The sequence below is a fragment of the Bos taurus genome, chromosome 15 (genome assembly GCF_002263795.3).
Source record: "Bos taurus isolate L1 Dominette 01449 registration number 42190680 breed Hereford chromosome 15, ARS-UCD2.0, whole genome shotgun sequence".
Classification (NCBI taxonomy): Eukaryota; Metazoa; Chordata; class Mammalia; order Artiodactyla; family Bovidae; genus Bos; species Bos taurus.
In genome coordinates this window covers 42,232,495-42,254,456 of record NC_037342.1, presented here as the reverse complement: position 1 = coordinate 42,254,456, position 21,962 = coordinate 42,232,495, and the positions used below count along the sequence as shown (strand labels likewise).

General features: G+C 43.5%; 1 long non-coding RNA gene across 2 annotated transcripts; it reads left to right on the top strand.

Moving 5' to 3' along the window:
- Nucleotides 1-6,699: 6,699 nt before the first annotated feature.
- On the top strand, nt 6,700-19,388 carry LOC101906823 (uncharacterized). Of its 2 annotated transcripts, none has more exons than XR_003029466.2 (3): nt 6,700-9,079; nt 9,851-9,894; nt 19,056-19,388. It is a non-coding gene; the product is annotated as an uncharacterized lncRNA (long non-coding RNA). The 2 variants fall into 2 exon arrangements; XR_009490665.1 differs by having other exon boundaries at nt 9,774-9,894.
- The last annotated feature ends 2,574 nt before the right edge of the window (nt 19,389-21,962 follow it).

Genomic DNA, 21,962 nt, shown 5'->3' with positions numbered 1-21,962 from the left:
GGATGATAGGGTACCACATGGGATAGGAGGCAGAATTGAACAATCAAAATTAAGAGAGTAGAAACCCACTCTTGCCTACTTTTGTAGGCTCCTTGCTGCTAAGTCACTTCAGTCGTGTCTGACTGTGTGCGACCCCATAGACGGCAGCCCACCAGGCTTCCCCGTCCCTGGGATTCTCCAGGCAAGAACACTGGAGTGGGTTGCCATTTCCTTCTCCAATGCATGAAAGCGAAAAGTGAAAGTGAAGTCACTCAGTCGTGTCCGACCTTCAGCGACCCCATGGACTGCAGCCTACCAGGCTCCTCTGTCCATGGGATTTTCTGGGCAAGACTACTGGAGTGGGGTGCCATTGCCTTCTCCTTAGAAGGTGGATTTGGAGATAAATCTGGGCAATCCTGTTGGCTCCTAGTTCCTGCTATCTCTTTGTTCCAAATACCACTTTTCTTTGATGGAGAATCTGATTGGGCCAGATATGTATCCTCGGGCCAATCAGGTTGAAGGGACGTATGTTACAGGCACAGCCACTGGGGCCCCTCACCCTTGTATAAGGGGTGTTCTCAGAGAAAGGGAATCCATGTGAACCAGTTAGTCACCCAAAGGGTGTCTGCTGCAAGCACATAGTTCTATCAGTCAAAAGGTCCTGGCACTCAAAAGTGGATCACTGAAGCACATTATTAAGGGGATTAAGAGGGAAGAGCTTAGGGAAAGCAGCCAGATATGCTAGAGTGTCTTGGGGCCGTGATAGCAGGGAGCTGTTCCGTGCCAAGCTTGAAGAGGAAGGAGGAAGTAGTGGTTTTTGAAACCTGTGGAGAAAGCTTAAAGGAGAAAGCTGGCTGAAAAGTAGCTGTGGTTTGGGGGAGAGGGTCACAACCAACTTTCAGAAACCCAGCAGTGTGGGATCTAGGGAAATAAATACCAAGTTTCCACTCTCCTCTCACCTGCCCATTTCTTGGACACAATCAGAAGCCAGAGAGCAATGGAGTCCCTTGACATGATTCTTAGAGGCCAGCCTCCCGGGACTCCAGCCTCCCTGCACTCCTCTACTCTTCAGTGTAGAGAAGAGTGGAGAGTGGATATGCAGAGGCAAATAGATGGCAGCCAACACAATAAAAATACAAATTTCAGCTCATGGACAATGACTGTCAGGTTCGGAGGAGGTAGTGACTGGTTTAGATTCACAATTAATTGAGACTCAGAGTTAGGGTTTGAACTCAGTCTGACTGCAGAACCTATGCTTTTGACCACTGTTCTCTCAGGTGAAAATGCTGAATTCAAATACTGACTCCTTGCAACATCACCTCTTAGCTGTAGCAGCAGGAAGAGCCCATAGTCCCTCAGTAGTGCTGGTTTCCCTCAGAGTCCTTCCTCCTGGGCTCTGCGGGGCCATGTGGCTTGGAATATCAGAGGCAGTCAAGGTAGGGTCCAGGCTTCCTGACACCATTCAGGCAGCTCCACTCTCCTGGGGGTAGGCATGTGATCAAGATTTAAATTGCACTCCAATTAAGCCTCTCCTTGGGGGACCATTCTCACACTTGGACCTTGCACTTGTGAGAGCTAATGCCCATTCCTCTCACATAAATAGGCCCATTAGTGGCTTATCTGTCTGGGCTTTCACTTTCCTGCTGCTACATGGGACGCCCCAGACAAACACATTTCCAATCAGGCATGCAGAAGAAAATATCATTAATGGCAATAATATTCATTCTATGGTTTTATTTCCTTTCCCATTATTTTCTAACTCTTTAACTTATTTAATAAGAGCTAATACTTATGAGAAGGCAATGGCAACCCACTCCAGTGTTCTTGCCTGGAGAATCCCAGGGACGGGGGAGCCTGGTGGGCTGCCATCTATGGGGTCGCACAGAGTCGGACACGACTGAAGTGACTTAGCAGCAGCAGCAGCAGCAATACCTATGACATAGATGTTATCATATCATATCATATCACCAGAGATTGCCTGGTGGCTCAGATGGTAAAAAGAGTCTGCCTGCAATGCAGGATACCTGGGTTCAATCCCTACGTTGGGAGGATCCCATGGAGAATGAAATGGCAACCCACTCTAGTATTCTTGCCTGGAAAATCTCATGGATGGAGGAGCTTGGTGGGCTACAGTCCATGGGGTCGCAAAGAGTCAGACACGACTGAGCGAATTCACTTTCACTTTCATGATATACTTCTATGTGCTAGACACTGCCCTGTTTTTAAATACATGGATTGTCTCATTTCACTTGACAAAAAACCTAGGAGCTAGCTAGATACCACTTAAACCCCACTTTAAGGTGAGCAACTGAAACTTACAGGAGTGAAGTATGGAGCCATAGGCAATAGAATTATTATTAAGTAGATCCAAGATTTGAACTCAGACAGCCTGGCTCCAGAGCCCACAGCCCTTAGCCATGATGAGGGCTCTTCCTGCTCTGGATAGCTTGTATTCATAAAACAGTGAATTCTAACTATCCCTGTGCCACTTTAGAGGTGAAACTTTAATTTATTTAGAGAATAGAGGTAGGAAGGGTACAGACTGCTAGGGATCATCAAATATCAATGTACTCCCGTAAGGTTTCCATCTGTACTGCAGTAGACTTGTGAGAGGGTAACAGACAGGAAGGCAAGGGGTATCCAAACGGAGGAAATAGCCTGCAAGTGTCAGACATTTTTATCTCCCTTAATCCGCAGAAGGAAACAAACTAGCGATATTTTTTCCTTCTCTATACAAATTTAAAAGGAGGTTTCTCTTAAAATACTGTGTTGCCATAATGACACCTGGTTTCACCTGAAGTTAACTATTCTCAAACCTAGGCAATGGCAACCCACTCCAGTACTCTTGCCTGGAAAATCCCGTGGATGGAGGAGCCTGGTAGGCAGGCTGCAGTCCATGGGGTCCCAAAGAGTCGGACATGACTGAGCGACTTCACTTTCACTTTTCACTTTCACGCACTGCAGAAGGAAATGGCAACCCACTCCAGTGTTCTTGCCTGGAGAATCCCAGGGACGGGGAAGCCTGGTGGGCTGCGGTCTATGGGGTCGCACAGAGTCGGACACAACTGAAGCGACTTAGCAGCAGTAGCAGCAGCAGAGGTAACCAATGCCTTTTTCTTATGGGAATGTTTGTCTTAAGCTATGCTAACGTACTATGCATTTACCCCAAACTCTGTCTTCAAGTCGGTTCCGCCTCTTGGCTCAGAACCTACTTGACAAACCAGTATGTTATACTCAGGTATTGTTCCTCTAATCTATGTAAACGAAACTATTTGTATGGCGATCTACCCTTCTTCAAGATTCAAGTTAAACCTTTTTTGGCCCAGGATGAACCATTTGGTGCCAAGATTATCCAAAAATGCATCTTATGGGTGAGGGGCCTGGTGCCATTCTGAGTTTTAAGATATTCCTTTCTTTCATTAACAGACTGCTAGTGACTATGTAACATCCAGCTGAAGACTAGCAGCGGGGGTACTCTTTCTGCCCCCTTCTGATGCCTATGTCAAAGCTTTCTCTATCTCCTTTATACTTTAATAAAACTTTATTACACAAAAGCTCTGAGCAATCAAGCCTTGTCTCTGGCCCCGGATTGAATTCTTCTCCTCGGGGGGCCAAGAATCCCGGCGTCTTTTCGTGATTCAACAACTTTCAGTTGGAGACATGTAACTAAGTCTGGCTCATTCGATATGTGGAGGAGTGATATACACCATTTTCAAGCCAGGCCATAACCTCCCTGCAGTCTGGGTCACTCTCTCTTTTCTGTCTATGGTTCTAAAACTGAAGAACTCTGAGATGGCTAAATTGCCATTTGTAAGGAACTTGTTACTGCATGGGGAGGGCAATGTAGAAGAGTTGCCTGACCTGCATTGGACAGTGACATAAGTGAGAAACAAATCTTTGTCAGATTTGACCATTTAGAGTTTTGGGTTTATTTATTATTGCAGTATAGCTTATTGTACTCTAATATAAATTTCATACTTATACGGATATTGGTACCTCTAAGTAGGGCATGGCTCTAACAGCTTAACAGTCTAGTGGTATACTGAGCAGAAAACTATTGTTGAAGACTAGAAATACCTTAGCACTGTAGTGCTGAAACATTATTAATTGATCTAACTTGGGGGGCATAACCCATGTTTATTAATAGGACGTTTCTAGGAGAAGAGATTGAAAAGCAGAACATTAGTAGTGTATGCTGGCTGCTTCTGGCTGCAGTTGCCAAGGTACTACAAGAAAAAGATGAACTCAGAATAGAATTGGCCAGACTGGCGGAATAAATAAAAATCAAACAGACAAACAAACAAACACCTATGACCCAACTATATGCTATCTACAAGAGACATGTGTTAGCTTCAAAGACAGAAATAGGTTGAAAGTAAAAGATATACCCCCCTCGATAGCTATCAGAGAGAAGTGAAAACATACATCCACACGAAAGCTTGTACACAAATACTCATGGCAGCATTATTCATAACAGCCCCAAAGTGGAAACAACCCACATGTTTATAAACAAATGAATAAACAAAATATAGTATATCTTCACAATAGAATATTATTCAGCCATAAAAAGAAACGAAGTATTGATTCATATTACAAAGTAAATTAACCTTGAAAAATTATGCTAAGTGGAAGAAACCTGACACAAAAGAGCGCATATTCCGCTTATATGAAGTATCTAGAATAAGAAAATACAGTCAGAAAATGGATGAATCTAGGGCATAGAGGAATGGGAAATGGGGAGCGACTGCTAACGATTACAAGGTTGTTTTTGGGGGTGATGAAAGTATTCTGAAATGAGACGGGGTGACGGCTGCACGGCTTTGTGGGTACACCAAAAACACACTAAATTGTACTTCTTAAAAGAGTGAATATTGTGGTATAAAAATTTACATCTCAATTTGAATTTAAAAGCACAAGATTGGTGGCTTTGTTAATTAAATTAAATGCAATAGACAAAGTCCAGTATACTGAGGCCTGCAGAGTTAGAAAAGCTGACTGCTTTTGGTTCCCGTATAGTAAGAGATGGGAATTTAAAAGTTTTTGCATGACAAAGGCCCAAGAAAATATCTCAGTTGAAAGTGAATCATGGAAAATATCTGATGAAACGTGGGTTCCTTTGTTCCAGCTAGCTTCACCAGCTAGTTTAAGTAAATCACTCTCACATTGAGAGTATGTGGGGGCAAGAAGGCAAAAGAATAAAGTAAACATGAAAACTATGTCTTACAAATGGAACACTGAGGGTGAATATTGGCAAATAGAATCATCTGGGTGCAAATAGGTCAGACACTAAGCAAATTTTTGAGGAAGCTGTATTGTCAAAGAAACCACAGGTGTGTGTAAAAAGTTTGAGTTCTTCAGTTAAGCCGTAAACAACCTCTGGGAGGAAGTTGCACAGCCCCTAAGAGAGCTTTCTCCCCAGTTCTCTCTTTAGATGTGGACAAAGAGAATATGGGTCCAAGAGGAAGCCCCTCCCAGGGTAGTGCCAAGGATCGCAAAGAACAGTAGGGGAGAGATCCTGCCTCAGGCTAGGCAGTAATTCTAAAGGCTGCCCGCTGGTACTTTAGCAATGTAATACCAGTGTATTCAGCAGAGTCACACCAGCGTAGCTGTGGGACAGTGACCACTGTGGGTCTCTCATTCTCCCCTTTCTGAAGGGGAATGTTAATTGAAGTTATCCTATTCCTGTTCCATCACTGCATATTTGTATGTTGGCATGGGTATGGGTCAACTAACCCAGGTAGTTCAGTGTTAAAGAATCCACCTGCCAAAGCAGGAGATGCAAGATACCTGGAAGATCCCCTGGAGTAGGAAATGGCAACCCTCTCAAAGGTACTCTTGCCTGGGAAATTCCATGGACACAGGAGCCTAGTGGGCTACAGTCCATGGGGTTGCAAAGAGTCAAATACAACTGAGCAACAGAGCACCACACACATGGGTATGGGATGGACAACGTGCCCTTTTAGTGCACGGTCTACAAGCAGTTACGTGTGTTCCCAGCAGAGAGGACTATGAAGCACAATGACAGATTGGATTTTGGGTTGTTTTCCGTGAAGAGCAATGGAAGGTATTGTATTTGTGAAAGAAGGAAACCAAAGGGATACTCAGTGACCAGGAGAGTACACTGTGGTGGAGACAGTTATTGTTTACCGATAGGCTTGCCATTGCTCCTTTAAATTTTTCAGCCAATGATGTTGGCTAATAATTTTTCTTTCTTGTAATGTCTTTCTGATGTCAAAGTATCGAGTTTTTGCAAGCCTTACTAAATGAGTTTGGATTCATCTGTTTAGATGGGTATTATTTATACCTTACATTTTTGTGATTCCATTTGGGCTTTCAATTTCCTTTGTGGAAGAGTTTTAACATCAGATTCAATTTCTTTGATAAATATACAACTATTGGTATTTTCTATTTCTTCTTGTGGCGATTTTGGTAAATTGTATTTCAACAAGATTGAATGTTTCACCTAAAATTTTCAATTTATTGACATAAATATGTGCATATAAAATGCCAATTTAGTGGCATTGAATTGTTTATGATACTCTCTCATTATCCTTTTAAAATATGTAAGGTCTGTTGTGATGTTCCATTGTTTTTATACCTGATTTTGGTATTTGTATTCTCTCTCTCTCTCATTTTTTCCCCTCTCTATATCTGCCTTGCCAGGCATTTATTAATTGTATTAACCTATTCAAAGAAAACACTTTTGACTGTTGATTTTCTCTATTGCATGTCTTTTTTCTATTTCATTGATTTCTGCTCTTTATTGTTTCCTTCTATTTGTTAGGGGTGGGAGTTAATTTGCTGTTCTTTTTCTGAAAGTTTTTAAGTTGGACACTTACATCACTGGTGTTCAACCCTATTTATATTTTAATATATAGATTTAGTAGCTTCCCCGATTGCTCAGAGGGTAAAGAATCTGCCTGCAATTCAGGAGACATAGGATCCCTGGGTCAGGAGGATGTCCTGGAGAAGGGAATGGCAACCCACTCCAATATTCCTGCCTGGAAAATCCCATGGTCAGAGGATCCTGGTGGGCCACAGTCCAAAGGGTTGCAAAGGGTGGGAAACGACTGAGCGACTAAGCATGCACACAATATATAGATTTAATGGTACAGGTTTTCTTCTAGGCACAGCTTCAATCGTGCTGTTGGCCACACACCACCTCCCTTCTCCCATACATCAAGTAGTGAAAGGCTCCTAGCTGGTGAAAGTGCAGGATGGAACCTGCATGGAGCTCTGAGTCACTGTTTGGAGGAAAGCCATACAGGAGAGTTACCTGACCTGCACCAGCTTGTGATATAAGCAAGAAATATAACTTTGATGTGTTGAACTAAGTTTTGTTTGTTTGTTTTGAATAGGTTTGCCATTGTCTGACTTATCTTGGCTAATGCAAGAGGGCCTACATTGGTCTATATTAAAGAAGACTTCTTCTCTTTGATTTTTCCAAGTTATACATACCATGAGAGGGCTTCCTTTGTGGCTCAGCTGGTAAAGAATCTGCCTGCAATGCGAGAGACCTGGATTTGATCCCTGGGTTGGGAAGATCCACTGGAGAAGGGAAAGGCTACCCACTCCAGTATTCTGGCCTGGAGAATTCCATGGAATTCCATGAACTGTATAGTCCATGGGGTGGCAAAAAGTGGGACACGACTGAGCGACTTTCCCTTTCACATACTATGAGATTGTTGTTATAGGAGGTTTTTCCTGAATATGTAGGGGTACTGGTGGGGTATTACAGCACAGCACACAATAGGAAATAACTTTACATTGCATATGTCCCCCTCTTCATCCCATAGGAAATTTTTCATTGTTTCTCTCTTTGACTTGGTCCTGCCCCATAGCCAGGTTTTGGATTCCCTTCTCTATTTAAGCTCTTTCTTCACAGTTCATATTTTTTCTTCTTCCCATCCTTCCTATTCCAAAGCAACTCAAAACTCTCTAGTTTTTGCATATAGCTTTTCCTTACCTTGGATAAAATAAAACTCCTAGTGTTCTCTCTACTGACCAAAGTGCACCTAGAGGTCTGGGATGGAAATGGGGCTGTGAGTAGTGTGTTGGAGAATCGGGGGTGGCGGGGGAGCTTCCAAGCCAAGAGGTTTTTTTCTGCAGAACCCAGAGTTGTGTTAAAAAATTTTCCTGCCACTTTTTTCCTATTCTTTGGGTTTTTATTTATTTGACTTCTTTCATTTTTTACGTAGTTGAAATCATGCTCTGTGCTGTACTTTTATAACTGAATGTTCTATCATAAACATTTACTATATTACTATATGATCTTGGTAAGCACCTTTTTTACATTCACACTTCTTCCTTTTTATCACACCACAGTTATCAATCCCAAGGTGTATAAAAAGGACAAAGCAGCGCCCTGAAATCACACCCACTGGACGGAGAGCATTTTATACACTGGGCTACGTGACTTTGGCTTCTGACAGTTGGACTGAAAGAAGAGTATTCAGAAAGTCTGTGGAGTGACTGATTGGACAGAGCTGTCCCTTATCATACTGTAACTGAGCCATGGTTCTGGCTGGATAGCTTGGGGTCCTGGGAATCAGGACTGCCAGGCTCAGATGCATCTGAATGTGTCTGGAGCAGTTGCCGGGAGGGTCAGGAGCAGTCTGCTCTCAGAAGGATCTAGGAATCACTTGGAAAGGGTCCAGCCTGTGCACATTGTTCCTCTTGTCCTGACTATCCTGAGTGAGGGGCTATAACGGTCAGGTAATATAAGACAAGTAAGATGACCTGGAATCTGCCTTTCTTGGAGGCCTTCCGTGTGATCGGTGCAAATGCTTTTTCACCTTCCCTGTTCAGGCCCAGGGAGGTGACACCCTGATGGTACCAGCCCTTGTTTATCATACAGATCCCCATGGTTCCCTGCACCCTACTTACATCTTATTAAATAGTTCCTTTATTAAATTATCTGTTAAGTCAATTCACCTAATGTGAATGTAGTATCTGTTTGCTTCTGACCCTACCGATATAGAAACTGTTCTGTTGATGGCTCTGGAGAGGCCCCCTGGAACTCTAGTTCTCAGCAGCCAACTCTGGTGATGGAGGATGGGATTTAAATGGTGGACACCTAAAGGAGAAGAAAGCACAAAAGGTAAGGTCAGAGACTGTGACTTCATTGACATACTTCAGAGATCCCTGGTAGGAATGGAATTTGACGGTGCATTTGGGCCTAAGTCATTGGGATAGATAGAGATCAGACAGATCTGATTTGAATCAGCGAGGTAGGGTGGTGGTATTAGGAGGCAGGACCATTAATATCACCGGATCTTATTCCACTGCTCTCTGGAGAAGGACTGAGCACAAGTTAAGACCCTGAGGGAGCATGAATGATGATTAAAGCTAGAGCCCACTGAAGTAGGAGTAGGGTGGGGTGGGACCTGGCCTTGGAGGGCCTGCACAGGGTCTGGCTCCTCTAGAACTTTGGCAGAAGGAACAAAGATCCTTACAAAGCAATATGGGGAGGAAATTATTCCCCACTGACTTCCAGAATATACTCATATGGAAGGAATGTTTGAGAGAGAATTGGAAACTTCCAGAAAACACAGGGTTTGGGGATGATGGGCATGAGGAATTTAAAAACAGGTTTATTTATAAATAAATTATTCATAAATGCTGGAAAAGTGACAGGATTTGGAAAAGTTAATTTGAAAACATCAGCACCCTGGGGCACTAAGTCTGGTTTTATTTACCCAGGTCATGTGGTACTTTCTTTAGTAAAATAAGGAATTTATATGGAAATAAGGAATTTATGAGGAAATCAAGCTGTCACTGTGTAATCTTTACAGAATGTCCAATCAAGAATACGGGGCAGAAATAAAATGGGAGAATATGACTCAGGTATTGTTCTCCTAAATTCTCCCAGGGCCTTTGCATATACTGTTTCCAACGTGTGGAACCTGGAAGGAGGTCAGTTTTTCTTGTTGTGTTCTGATACAGTGCTTGTACTTCTCTTTCTAGCATTGTCACTGTTGAATTTATGTGTTCAAGTGGTCCTTTGATTAATGTCCTGTCTTGCTAAATAGCTGTAACCTCCATGAAGGCAAGAACTGTTCTGCTGACTGTTGTTGCTCAAGGGCATGGGGCCTGAGCCCTGCTAGATATTCCATAGGTATTTCATGGATGACTGCTTGAAGGACTTTTAGAACATGTTCCCAAGTAAGAACAAGTGAACTACAGTACATAATTCTCCTAATCTTGGGCTGTGTGTGTGTGTGTGTGTGTGACTGTGCTGGGTCTTCGTTGCTGTGCACGAGCTTTCTCTAGTTGTGGCCAAGTGAGGCTCCTGCAGTGGCTTCTCTTGTTGCAGAGCATGGGCTTTAGATGTGCAGGCTCAGTAGTTGTGACTCGTGGGCTGTAGAGCTCGGGCTCAGGAGTTGTGGCGCACGGGCTTGGATGCTCTGTGGCATGTGAGATCTTCCTGGACCAGGGATCAAACCATGTCCCCTATACTGGCAGGTGGATTCTTTAACACTGAGCCCCCAGGGAAATCCCTAACCTCAGGCTTATATTTCATTGTTCTGTGTAAAGACCTTTTTCTGACACCACACTAGCATGCTGGGAGCATTGACACCAGATTCAGCATGGTAACTGACCACATTGGGACTTCATGAGGAAGGGTAGTGAAGACTTCTTAAGTCAGTCAGAATCCTGCCCTCACAGAACAAAAGACACACAACTCCTTTGACTTCCCTGAAATTGTCAAAAGGTTTGTTCTTACCTCAGAGGTCTTGCATCTCAGAGTGGTTGCCACTACTATGCAAATATCATGGTGCTCTGACTCCAACTTGGAGAAGTTCTGGGTGGTGATCTCTACACTGTACTACACTCTTCCCTGTTTCCTTTGATGGGAGATTTTAGGCCTGGTGTAATCAAGGTAATCACAAAATCTATGGCAGTTATATTTGGATGTTACAGAGCTGCTCAGTGTGGCCAACAGGAGATACGTGGGAGTGTGATATGGTGGCTTCATTAAAAGACATTTGGGATGTGCTGCATGGCACAGAGCACTGTATTCAATATTTTACAATATCTATAATGGAAAACAATCATATAGCTGAAATCAGTGCAGTAACTGTCTTTCAATGACTGGCTTCTTACACTTAGCATCGTGTCCTAAGGTTCATCCATGTTGTCACATGTTACAGGATTTCCTTGTTTCCTAAGGCTGAATAATCTTTATTGTATGGATATATCATATTTTCTTTGTTTATTCATCCATCAATAGACATTTAGGTTGCATCCTCATCTGCCTATTGTGAACAGTGCTGCAGTGAACATGGAGTGCTAATCTCTCTTTGAGATCCTGATTTCAGTACTTTTGGATAACTGTGCAGAAGTGGGGTTGCTGGATCATACAGTAATACAACTCAATAGCAAAAAAACCACCCTAATTACCCAATTTAAAAATGGGCTAAAGACTTGAATAGACACTTCTTTGAAGAAGACATACAGATGGGCAACAGGTAATTGAAAAGATATTCAACATCATTAATCGTTTGGGAAATGCAAATAAAAATCACAATGAGATATTACTTCATATTTGTTAGGATGGTTATTATCAAGAAAACAAAAGACAAGTGTTGGCAAGAATGTGTATACACTGTTGGTGGTAATGCAAAATGGTATATCTGCTGTAAATAGTATGGAGGTTCCTCAAAAAATTAAAAATAGACCTACCATATGGTCCTTCCTCCCTCTTGCTTCATGAAACATGGATGAGATGACTGAAGATCTAGTTGTAAGCTTTTCTTAGCAGAGGACATGCATGCTGCCTGCATGCTAAATTGCCTCAGTTGTGTTGGAGCCTATTAACTGTAGCCTGCCAGGCTCCTCTGTCCATGGGATTCTCCAGGCAGGAATATTGGAGTGGGTTACCATGCTCTCCTCCAGGCGATCCTCCCGACTCGGGGATTGAACCCATGTCTTTTATGTCTTCTGTATTGACAGGCAGGTTCTTTACCAGTAGCACCACATGGGAATCCCTAGCAAAAGAAAGGTGACTGCTAGTTCCAACAAGGATGAGTTCACACATGAGGTCAGGTAAGCTGGTGACTGGCTCAAGTGGGGTTTGTCTGGAATATGATTGTAGATAGGAACCATGCAGATGGGCCAGCTTTGGGGAACAGTCGGCAGGTAATAGACACCAGTGACTTCCTACTGCAGGAGTCTGAGGATCTGTGAAGTGTCTGTAAAACCCAACTCTGGACTATTTACTGAAGGGAAGAGAAAGAAATTTTTCTCTTATTTATCTCATTGCTATTTTAGGTTACCCTCAGCTGAATCTAATTCCCACTAATATATTTAAGAATACTCAGTTATTGGTAAACCACAAGCTTTTGCAATGATCATTTAGAAAGGATCTGGACGTTGACATACGTCACTGAAAATTTATCTGGCTCAAGTGGGGTTTGTCTGGAATATGATTGTAGATGGGAACAATCAGATGGGTCAGTTTTGGGGGACAGTTGACAGGTAATAGATACGAGTGACTTCCAATTGCTTTGTTTCTCTTTCCCAAAGACTCACCCTTTAGACAAATCATGAGCCACGGGGACTTTTGCCCACCCTGAACTGTTTTGGGCTTGTCCAGTGTTCTCTCCAAGCCATCTGAGGATTTCTGGGTGGAGTTTCTGACTCGTGGTGACCTTTGTGTTCTCATTCCTTGAGCTGTGTGGATTCTCTCTCCTCTGGCAGCCACCCTCCCTTCTTTCCTGAGTCCTTCCAGTCTGGAGCTCAACTCTTCCTTCTTTGTTCCCTCACAGCACCTCTGAAAGTTTGGGGATAAAATGGTTGGTAAACAGCCATTTGCCCTGGACCTGTTCACACTTAATGGTTCAAAGAAACAGTGGAGTTGTGAAATAACAGTTTTTTAAAAATTCAATTTTGGAGGTTTTTTAAACAATTTTTTATTGTAGTAATACATATAAAACATAAAATTGCCCGTTGTAACGTGGACAATGCTGCATACATTTCAGTGGCATCAATTACATTCACAATGTTGTGCAATCATCACAATTTTTGGATTTTTGAATTCCCAAATCAAAATCTTATGCAGAGTCCTCCTCTCTCACCCAGAGGTGTCATTATCCTCAGTGAGATCATAGTGAGGTCATTCTTAAATAATCAAAATTCAGTATCTTGAAAAATGTCTGTGCTTCTCTCTTGTACAGTGTAAACTGCTCCCATTCCTCCCTGGTAGAATCCACAGAGCTCAGGATGGATTGGGTGTTGACCGTACTGTAAGGACTGAGGGTGGCCAAGAGCCTGGAAGCAGGTACCGGGGGACAGGACAGCTCCAGGCTCTTGCTTCTGCTTCAACCTTTGACCTTTGATCTTATCATTCATTAAATGGTTGGATGGGCAGTTCTGAATCAGGCATTCAGGGGTTGAAAAGAGGATGGCCTGGGTGTGGTGTGTGTGTGTGTGCGTGTGTGTGTGTAAGGGCCTGGGTGTGTGTGTGTGTAGGGGCCTGGGTGTGTGTGTGTGTGTGTGGGTGTGTGTGGGTGTGGGTGTAGGAGCAGTGAGGGAAGTCTGCATTTTCAGGAGACAGAGGTCATAACCTCATTTGAGGCTCTGCTCTGCTCACTTTCTTCTCTTCCCTCCCAGATGATTCTGAAGGGCTACAGTCATGCTAGATTTTGATACCTGAATTTCAAATTATAAAGTATGAGGTGAAGGGAGTTTGGGGCAGATACTTTGGGGCGTTCAGACAATGACTTAAATGTGCAAGATGTTTGAGGCTGTGATTCCTGTCTATAGGAGTCCAAGGGCAGAGTCTCACCAGATGGTACAATGGTTAGGCTGATGGTAGAGTTTGGAGAGTATGAAAAACACACAGACATGGGAATGAGCTGGAGCTACAGCCCAGCATGGTGTTGTGCAGAGTCCTGGAGGGAAGGCAGAGACAACAGGCCATTCTTAGATGCGGAAGAGGACTGCTAATTCCTAGGCTTCCATTTAATTACAGGGACCATGTGCCCAGGTGGGTCCTGGGGAACAACAGCCCCTGACTACTGAGCAGGTGTTCTGCGGGCATGCAGTCTTGGCTGTGGGCCCCAAGCCTCGAGTCCCCAGCCACTGGCCCTCTTCACTCCAGTCCAGAGAGGAGTGACTGGGAGACGCTAAGCCCAAGGTCCCCAGTCACCCCGAGTGCACATGCACTGGGTCTAGACCTAGCTCTCACTCACACTAATTTTCAGAGTGCTCAGGTTTGTCTCTTTCCTTTCTATATTTCATTTCAGGAAGAAGGAACTGGCTGCCAACTGTAAGGGTAGAGTCCTATGCGACTCTAGCTTGCTTACAGCTGATTGGCCAATCAGAAGTCAAACACTGCTGGGGAGGAGGGAGTTCCTGGTGGCCTAGTGGTTAGGATTCCAAGCTTTCACTGCAATGTCCCCAGGTTCATTCCCTGGTTGGGGAACTGAGATCCGCTGCATGCTAGGTACCAAAAGAAAAAATTCCTGGGGAGGGAATTGAACCTCCTGCTGGAGTGGCAAGGCAGGTCGGGGAAGGCTGTACCCTCAATTATGCCACGGTATCAGTGGGGGCCACAATGCCCTTCCACTCTGGAGCCAGGAACACTGCCCCAGGCACGCTTCCTCTAGCCACCAGTCGCTCCTGATGGACCTATTTCTGTCCCGTTGTTAGATCATATGCCATGATTTCAGTCCATTCAATTAGTAGAAGGCCCTGGGGCACTTTGGTTTAAAAACTGGATACATTTGCTGAGATTCTGCTAAGCACTCTCAGAAGCAGAACCCTCTCTTATTGTCTCCTTGGGGAGACATATGCTTCTGCAGTGCAGGAAAGAGTGGTTGTTGTTGTTCATTGTCTGAGCCGTGTCCTACTCTTTGTGACCCCATGGACTGTAGTCCACCAGGCTCCTCTGTCCCTGGGATTTCCCAGGCAAGAATACTGGAGTGGGTTGCCATTTCCTTCTCCAGGGGATCTTCCCAACCCAGGGATCGAATCTGCGTCTCCTACATTAGTAAGTGGGTTCTTCACCACTGAGCAACCAGGGAAGCCCTCAGGAGACAGTAAAAGGAAACAGAGAAACTGGTTATTTGGAGGCTGCTATGGACACGACTGAGCGACTGAACTGAACTGAACTGATGCCATCTTAGATGTGCGTGTGTGCATTGTAGAACAGTTACCCAGAGTGGGGTGTTAGTAGGAGCCGGGGGGATGATGCACAGACCCCAAACACCTCTGGGCTTCCAAAAATGCTCAAATAGCCCGCACCTGCCAATGGTATCAGGAGTCAGAGCACTCTGGGAGGTAACCGACAACTCTGAGTCCAGTGCTCTCTAGAGTGTTCAGGTCTGGATGATTGGAGGGAAGTGCCGGTTGGAGGAGAGGGCTCAAGAAGTCTTTTGGCGGCTGAGGCCTGGAGGAGACACTGGTGGTGCTGCTGGGGGAAGACGGTGGGGCAGGGGAGGTGATTTTGTTGGCAGCGACAAGTTTGGTTTTCATGTTGAACTGAGGCTACAGGAGGGATGGATTAAATCAATGGTCTTCAAAGTGGAGTGTTTAGGATGGATGATCCAATGGGATATAAAAGAAAAATTTAAACTTGTACTTAAACAGACGTACCATGGATATCATGGCTTCAGTTCCAGATCACCATAATAAGGCAAGGATCACAGTAAAGTGAGTCATAAGAATTTTTTGGTTTCTCAGTGCATATAAAAGTTGTGTTTACATTATGCTGTAGTTGGGACTTCCCTGATGGTCCAGTGGCTAAGACTCCACATTCCCAGTGCAGCCCAGGGCCCAGGTTCGATCCCTGGTCAGGGAACTAGATCCCATATGCCACAACTAAAATGTCCAGCACGCTTCAGCTAAGACCTGGCACTGTCAAATAAATAAATAAAAATAACCATTAAAAAGTATATGTTATAATATAGTTGCTTAAGTGTATAATAGCATTATGTCTAAAAAATAATATACACACCTTAATTAAAAATATAAAACAAAAAATTACAACAGTAACATCAAAGATTACTGATCACAGATCACCATAACAAATACAATGATGAAAAAAAATTGAAATATCTTGAGATTTTCCAAAATGTGACAGAGACATGAAGTGAGCAAATGCTGTTGGAAAAGTACTTCTAGTAGACTTGCTCAACACAAGGTCACCACAAAACTTCAACTTATTAAAAATGCAGATTTGCTAAGTGCAATAAAGTGAAGCAGAATAAAATAAGGTATTTCTGCTTTAGTGTACAAATAAATAAAAAAGTCGAGTTTCACCAATACTTTCTGTATGGATTGATAAGGCACGCTTCCTTAACACTTTCACCACAGGTCCATGTCATGTATCCTAGTAGAGGGTCCCCAGGGAAAGGAGGGGAGAGGGGGACAGTGAAACCCTCACTGGTTCAGTTACTTTCAAGTGAATCGTGTAGCCCAGGTTAGATAGATTACATCACCTAACAATCATTTAACTAATGCTCACAAAAGGGACAAGTGGGTTGAAAAGGTTCCGGCAAAGAAATCCAAAGACTGAAAATGCAGTTGGCCTTCTGTATCTGTGGGTTCTGCATTGGCAGACTCAACCAACTGCGAATGGAAAATACTTTTTAAAATTTCCAGAAAGTTCCAAAAGGCAGAACTTGAATTTGCAGTGTGCCTGGCAATGATTTACATAGTATTTATATAGTATTTGGTATTGTAAGTAATCTAGAGATGATTTCAAGTATTTGGAGGATGGTGCGTAGGTTATATGCAGATATGCCATTTTATATAAGGGACTAGAGCATCCATGGGTTTTAGTATCTGTGCAGGTACTGGAAGGGACACTGTAATATGGATAGTGCAAGCAAAAGCAAACTCAGAAAAAATGGCAGGGCTAACAATTTCCTACTATTTGTATGAGATTCGTCATGATGATATCTCTGACATGGAAGTCTATCAGGAAAAAAGTTTAAATTTGTTTAAAAAAATTCAAAACATGGATTTACATCACTACAGTTAACAACCAGCCTAAGGGTTTATTGGACCTTGAGGTATTAGCTGATAATAATATAAATATGCCATCATGATCAGCTAGATATGTGCATTCTATCCACCCAGAGTGTGAAGACAAAACTCTACAATTTTTTCCAAGTCATGTGATGCTTAGTTGCATATTTTTATGAACTGTTATTAAATATAATAAATATGTTTAGAAATCCCTGTTGAGTAAAATCTCTTTTATTTAATAAAATCTTTTTTATTCAATAGTAAAAGACAAAATGGCAGTCAGTATCACTGGGAGAAAACTACTGTTCTATTTGCCATGGTTACAGTGACTGAAGCGGTGCAGAGAGAAGATGGCAACACATAAAAGGGCATTCTGTAGAAAAACACATTATCAGGTGTTTGAGAAAGGTTTAGAACACATGGAAGTTGGCTATATGATTGGATGCCAGTTGCTAACATGTTGCACTTCAGTCTTTTCAATGAAGGCATTAAGAAGGGAATACTTTTTGTGCTCTACTAAAGAAAAAGTGTGTTTATAATGTGAAAGATATATCTAGTATAATATGCTGTAGTTTTTATGTATAAGAGTAACCACCAACGGAGTGGCTGCCCAGACTGGAATACAAAACTATGGATTGGGGGCAGGGAGGGACTCCATATGAAACTCATCAGTGGCATCATTTACTTACAAATTGCAACAATACAGAAATTGAAGTTAGAAGAGCCAAAATATAGGATGTGGATAATATGGTTAATTTGAAAAAAATTAAATACAGTAGAATCTTTACAATAATTTATAATGGGATGTGGGAGAAGGCAATGGCACCCCACTCCAGTACTTTTGCTTGGAAAATCCCATGGACGGAGGAGTCTGTTAGGCTGCAATCCATGGGGTCGCTAAGAGTCGGACACGACTGAGCGACTTCACTTTTACTTTTCACTTTCATGCATTGGAGAAGGAAATGGCAGCCCACTCTAGTGTTCTTGCCTGGAGAATCCCAGGGACGGGGGAGCCTGGTGGGCTGCCGTCTATGGGGTTGCACAGAGTTGGACACGACTGAAGTGACTTAGCATAGCATAATGGGATGTGGATGAGACTATGAACATTTTTTATATTAGTCAAGGTTTACTGATCATCCCAAGGGAAAGAACTTAAAAGTTGTGGAATTAAAAGATGTGTTTCTTTTTTTTTTTTTTAAAAGATGTGTTTCTTTAAGAAGAGGGCAGTTGGACTTCCCTGGTGGTACAGTGAATAAGAATCCACTGGGGACATGGGCTCGATTCCTAGTCTGAGAAGATTCCACATGCCATGGGCAACTAAAGCTTTTGTACCACAACTACTGAGCTCTAGGGCCAGAGAGCCACAGCTAATGAGCCTCTGTGCTGAAGCCCTCGAATCCTAGAGCCTGCCTGCTGCTAATACTGAAGCCGGTGTGCCTAGAGCCTGTGCTCCGCAAGGAAGAGCAGCCCCTGCTCGCTGCAGCTAGTGAAAGCCCTTGCACAGAAATGAAGATCCTGTGCAACGAAAAATAAATAATAATGAAAAAAAGGAAAAAACCAGTTATTTCAAATTTGCTGGCCTCTTGCTTGTGACTGTCTGTGTGTGTGAGCTCACACGGAAGCACACACACATCCCCACACCCACTCCCCCCTGCACACACATATATATACACACACACACACACACAATGTATCCCTTCAGGTAAAGGTGATGTTTTGGGAGTTAATATGACTGTGCTTTAAAATAATCATGTTATGGGGAAAGCATTTTGAAAATTGATGTTTGGAACTGTTTCTATTATTATGTGATTTTAATGCCAAAATGAAGTGTCTCATTGCCAACTATAGAGACTGGCATAGCCACAGCCTCCAAAATTAAGAAGTACACTTTTAAAACCCATTTTGCATTCTTCCAAATGAAGAGTTTCTGGAGTTTAAAAAATCCCATTGTTAAAAATATCCCCAGAAACAACTGATGAAAATGAAACGGCTTCTAAAACATCAACCAGCTTATACTGGTTTTTGCCTCCCCAACCAGCTTAAACTGGTTCTGCTTCCTTCAAATAAGTTCATTAATCAAACCTTGACTTATTTTACAGAGACAACAGTGCAAGATGGGAAACCATCTCTCCAGGATGACCCCCAACCAAGAATCTTCAGTCTACAGAACTCAAAGAATCAAAAGGTTGCCACTGGAACCCTTAACAAAGCAAAGAACTAAGTCATTCAATAAGGAAAACCTGGCTTCCAGTAGCATGACTAGCTTATATGTTCTGATTCAAGACTAGCCAATCAGCTTCCAAGTTTGAAATTCCCCTAACCCCTTAAATTTTATTTAAACCAACCCTGGATCATGGAGACAGATTTGAGAGCTTTGTCTCCTGTCTCTCTGCTGGTTAACCTCACAATAAAGATTTTTTTCCCCCTCAAAACCAGTGACATATTATTGGCTACTATACACATCAGGCATTGAACACTTGCTTGATAACAAAAACATCAGGAATGAAGGCTTCATGGACAAAGAAGGGTTTTCTGGGGGAACGTCACATTTGCAAAACTGATATTAGATGGAATTTAAGCAGTGAGAATTATGGTTTAATAAGTGTAGTGAAAGATAAAATTCTTCTATTTGGGTGTATTTATCTTTGTGAGGTTTTTGTTTTGCAATAATAGCCATTAGGACTAAGTATTGACATTAATTGAACTTAAAAGCATACTTTCTAGTCTCATAAAATATTAAAGTAAGACTTATTAAAATCATTTTTAATCATGTTGCTTTCACTAAATAGAATTTTGCTAATAACTTTAAAGTAAAGAGGGAAAAGGTATTAAAAATGAAATTATTTAAGATTATTGTTTCATATTTATCAAATCCTTTAATGGTCTTTGTGATTGCTGAGTCGCTAAGTTGTGTCTGACTCTTTGTGACCCCCTCTGACTGTAGCCCACAAGGCCCCTCTATCCATGGGATTTCCCAGGCAAGAATTCTGGAGTGGGCTGCCATTTCCTTCTCCAGGGGCTCTTCCTGACCCAGGGATTGAACCCAGGTCTCCTGCACTGCAGGGCGATTCTTTACCACTGAGTGACCTGGCAAGTGTGCCTGATATATTTATTTAGTTACATGTACATAAAACTCACACATAAATTGTAAATAGCAGGCTAGGACATCAAAGGAATAAAGCTTGGTACGGGAATCAGATGACGTGAAGGCAGCTGGCACCATCAGGACACTAATGAATAGTTTCATTTCCCCATGGTGACCAACTTGATGTGAGAAATTACAGGGAGAAAGAGTTGAGAATAGCTCCCAAGCATGGCCTGCGGAAGTGGGTGGTGGTGCTGTCATGTGGAAGGCTGAAATGTTACCCAACCAAACTTGGGTCCATTGACCAATCTACCAACATCAGGTTGTCGGGAAGTGAAGGGAAGTGCATCATTTGCTGCAAGGCCAAGCAAGGAGTATTGGCGGCTAAGGCTCAAAAGACCTGAACTACCAGATGGATTGCAGGGAAGTGTTTTTAAAGACAGGAAATGGGTCACAGGGTGTGTGAACAGCTCATGGACAGTCTTCTGATTGGTGAGATAATTGGGAGTCAACGTCATCAGCCTTCTGGTTCCAGTTGTCGGAGGTCTATGTGCTTGTTGATCAACATGCAGTTAATGTTTTTCAACTGGTGGGGTTTCAGTGTCTGCAAAACAGCTCAAGATTATGGCTCAGATGTTATAGATAGCCTTCCAGGAGGAGCTAAACATTCTTGAGTTTGTTTTATAGCTAAACTATTATTAATTTATCTTACTTGTCTATTTTCTTCTATTTCAGCATTTTCCTACTTCTCTGATTAAATCTCCTCCTGGGAACTCAGGGAAGGCCTAGGATGCTAAGTCGTGTCCGACTCAGGCTCCTCTGTCCATGGGATTCTTTAGGCTAGAACACTGGAGTGAGTTGCCATTTCCTTCTTCAGGAGATCAGGATTCCCCATCCAGGAATCGAACCCAGGTCTCCTGCACTGCAGGCAGAGTCTTTACCAACTGAGCTAGGAGGGAAGCCCTAGGATGCTAAAGTTTTCCACAAACAAGAAGCAGGTGGAGGACAGGGAAGATGGGAGAAGGCTGTTCCTTGGAAGGATCTATAGGATCCTGCTTGGTTACAGAAACACAGGAATAAGAGCAGGTTCTGGCACGTTCCTGGGTTCCTGGAAGGAAATTAGGAGTTTTTTGAGTTTGGACACGTTTTCCCAGGCTTTGGAACCTCTGGTGGAGATGTGTCCAGTAAGTTGGATAGACCATTTGCAGCTCTGGAGCATTCCGGAATGATGAGGACTTTCAAGAGTCATTAGCAGGCAGGAGGTTGTTAAAACCGTGGGAGTGGGTGAGAGCCCCAGAGGAGGCAGGCAGCTCAGCCGTAGAAAACCCAACAAAGCTGCAACGAAAAGCCAGGCCCTGGAGGCTGAGAACCTAGCAGTCATCATTGGGGTATGTTGAAAATCTGGGGTTGTGGTGGGGCGCGGGGGCCAGCTCTGGAGACTGTACTCCAAGGGTTCCAGGAAGGAAGGTGTGGTCAGCAAGTTCAAATGCTGGGGAGGGGCGAGTAGGGGCTACAAAGCACTCACTGGCTTCTGGCAACTAAGAGGTCAGTGCGGACTTGGAGAGGCGGGTGCATAAGCCCAGGGTTGCAGGAGAGGGCGAGAGGGAGTGTCAGCTCAGTTCCGGGGAGTAAGTCACCTGTTTGGGGATCGTGACCCCAGCATCTCTCTTTGGGACAAGTTCCGGCAGGGGAGGAGGTTCGGGAAGATGGAACACAGAAGAGAGCGCTTTGGGGGCCGGAGCTGACCGCCGAAGCGAGGTGCAAGGAGCCGGACTGGTCCTGACCCCCGGCGGCTGCGGGCGCGCTTCCGGCCGAGGGACCCATCGCCGCCGCGGCGCCCCTGGGGCGCTCAAGTTTCCAGTTGGCCGCGCGGCCCTGTAGCGGCGCTCCAGGTAGCGGCGGCCCAGCCCGGTGGGCGGGC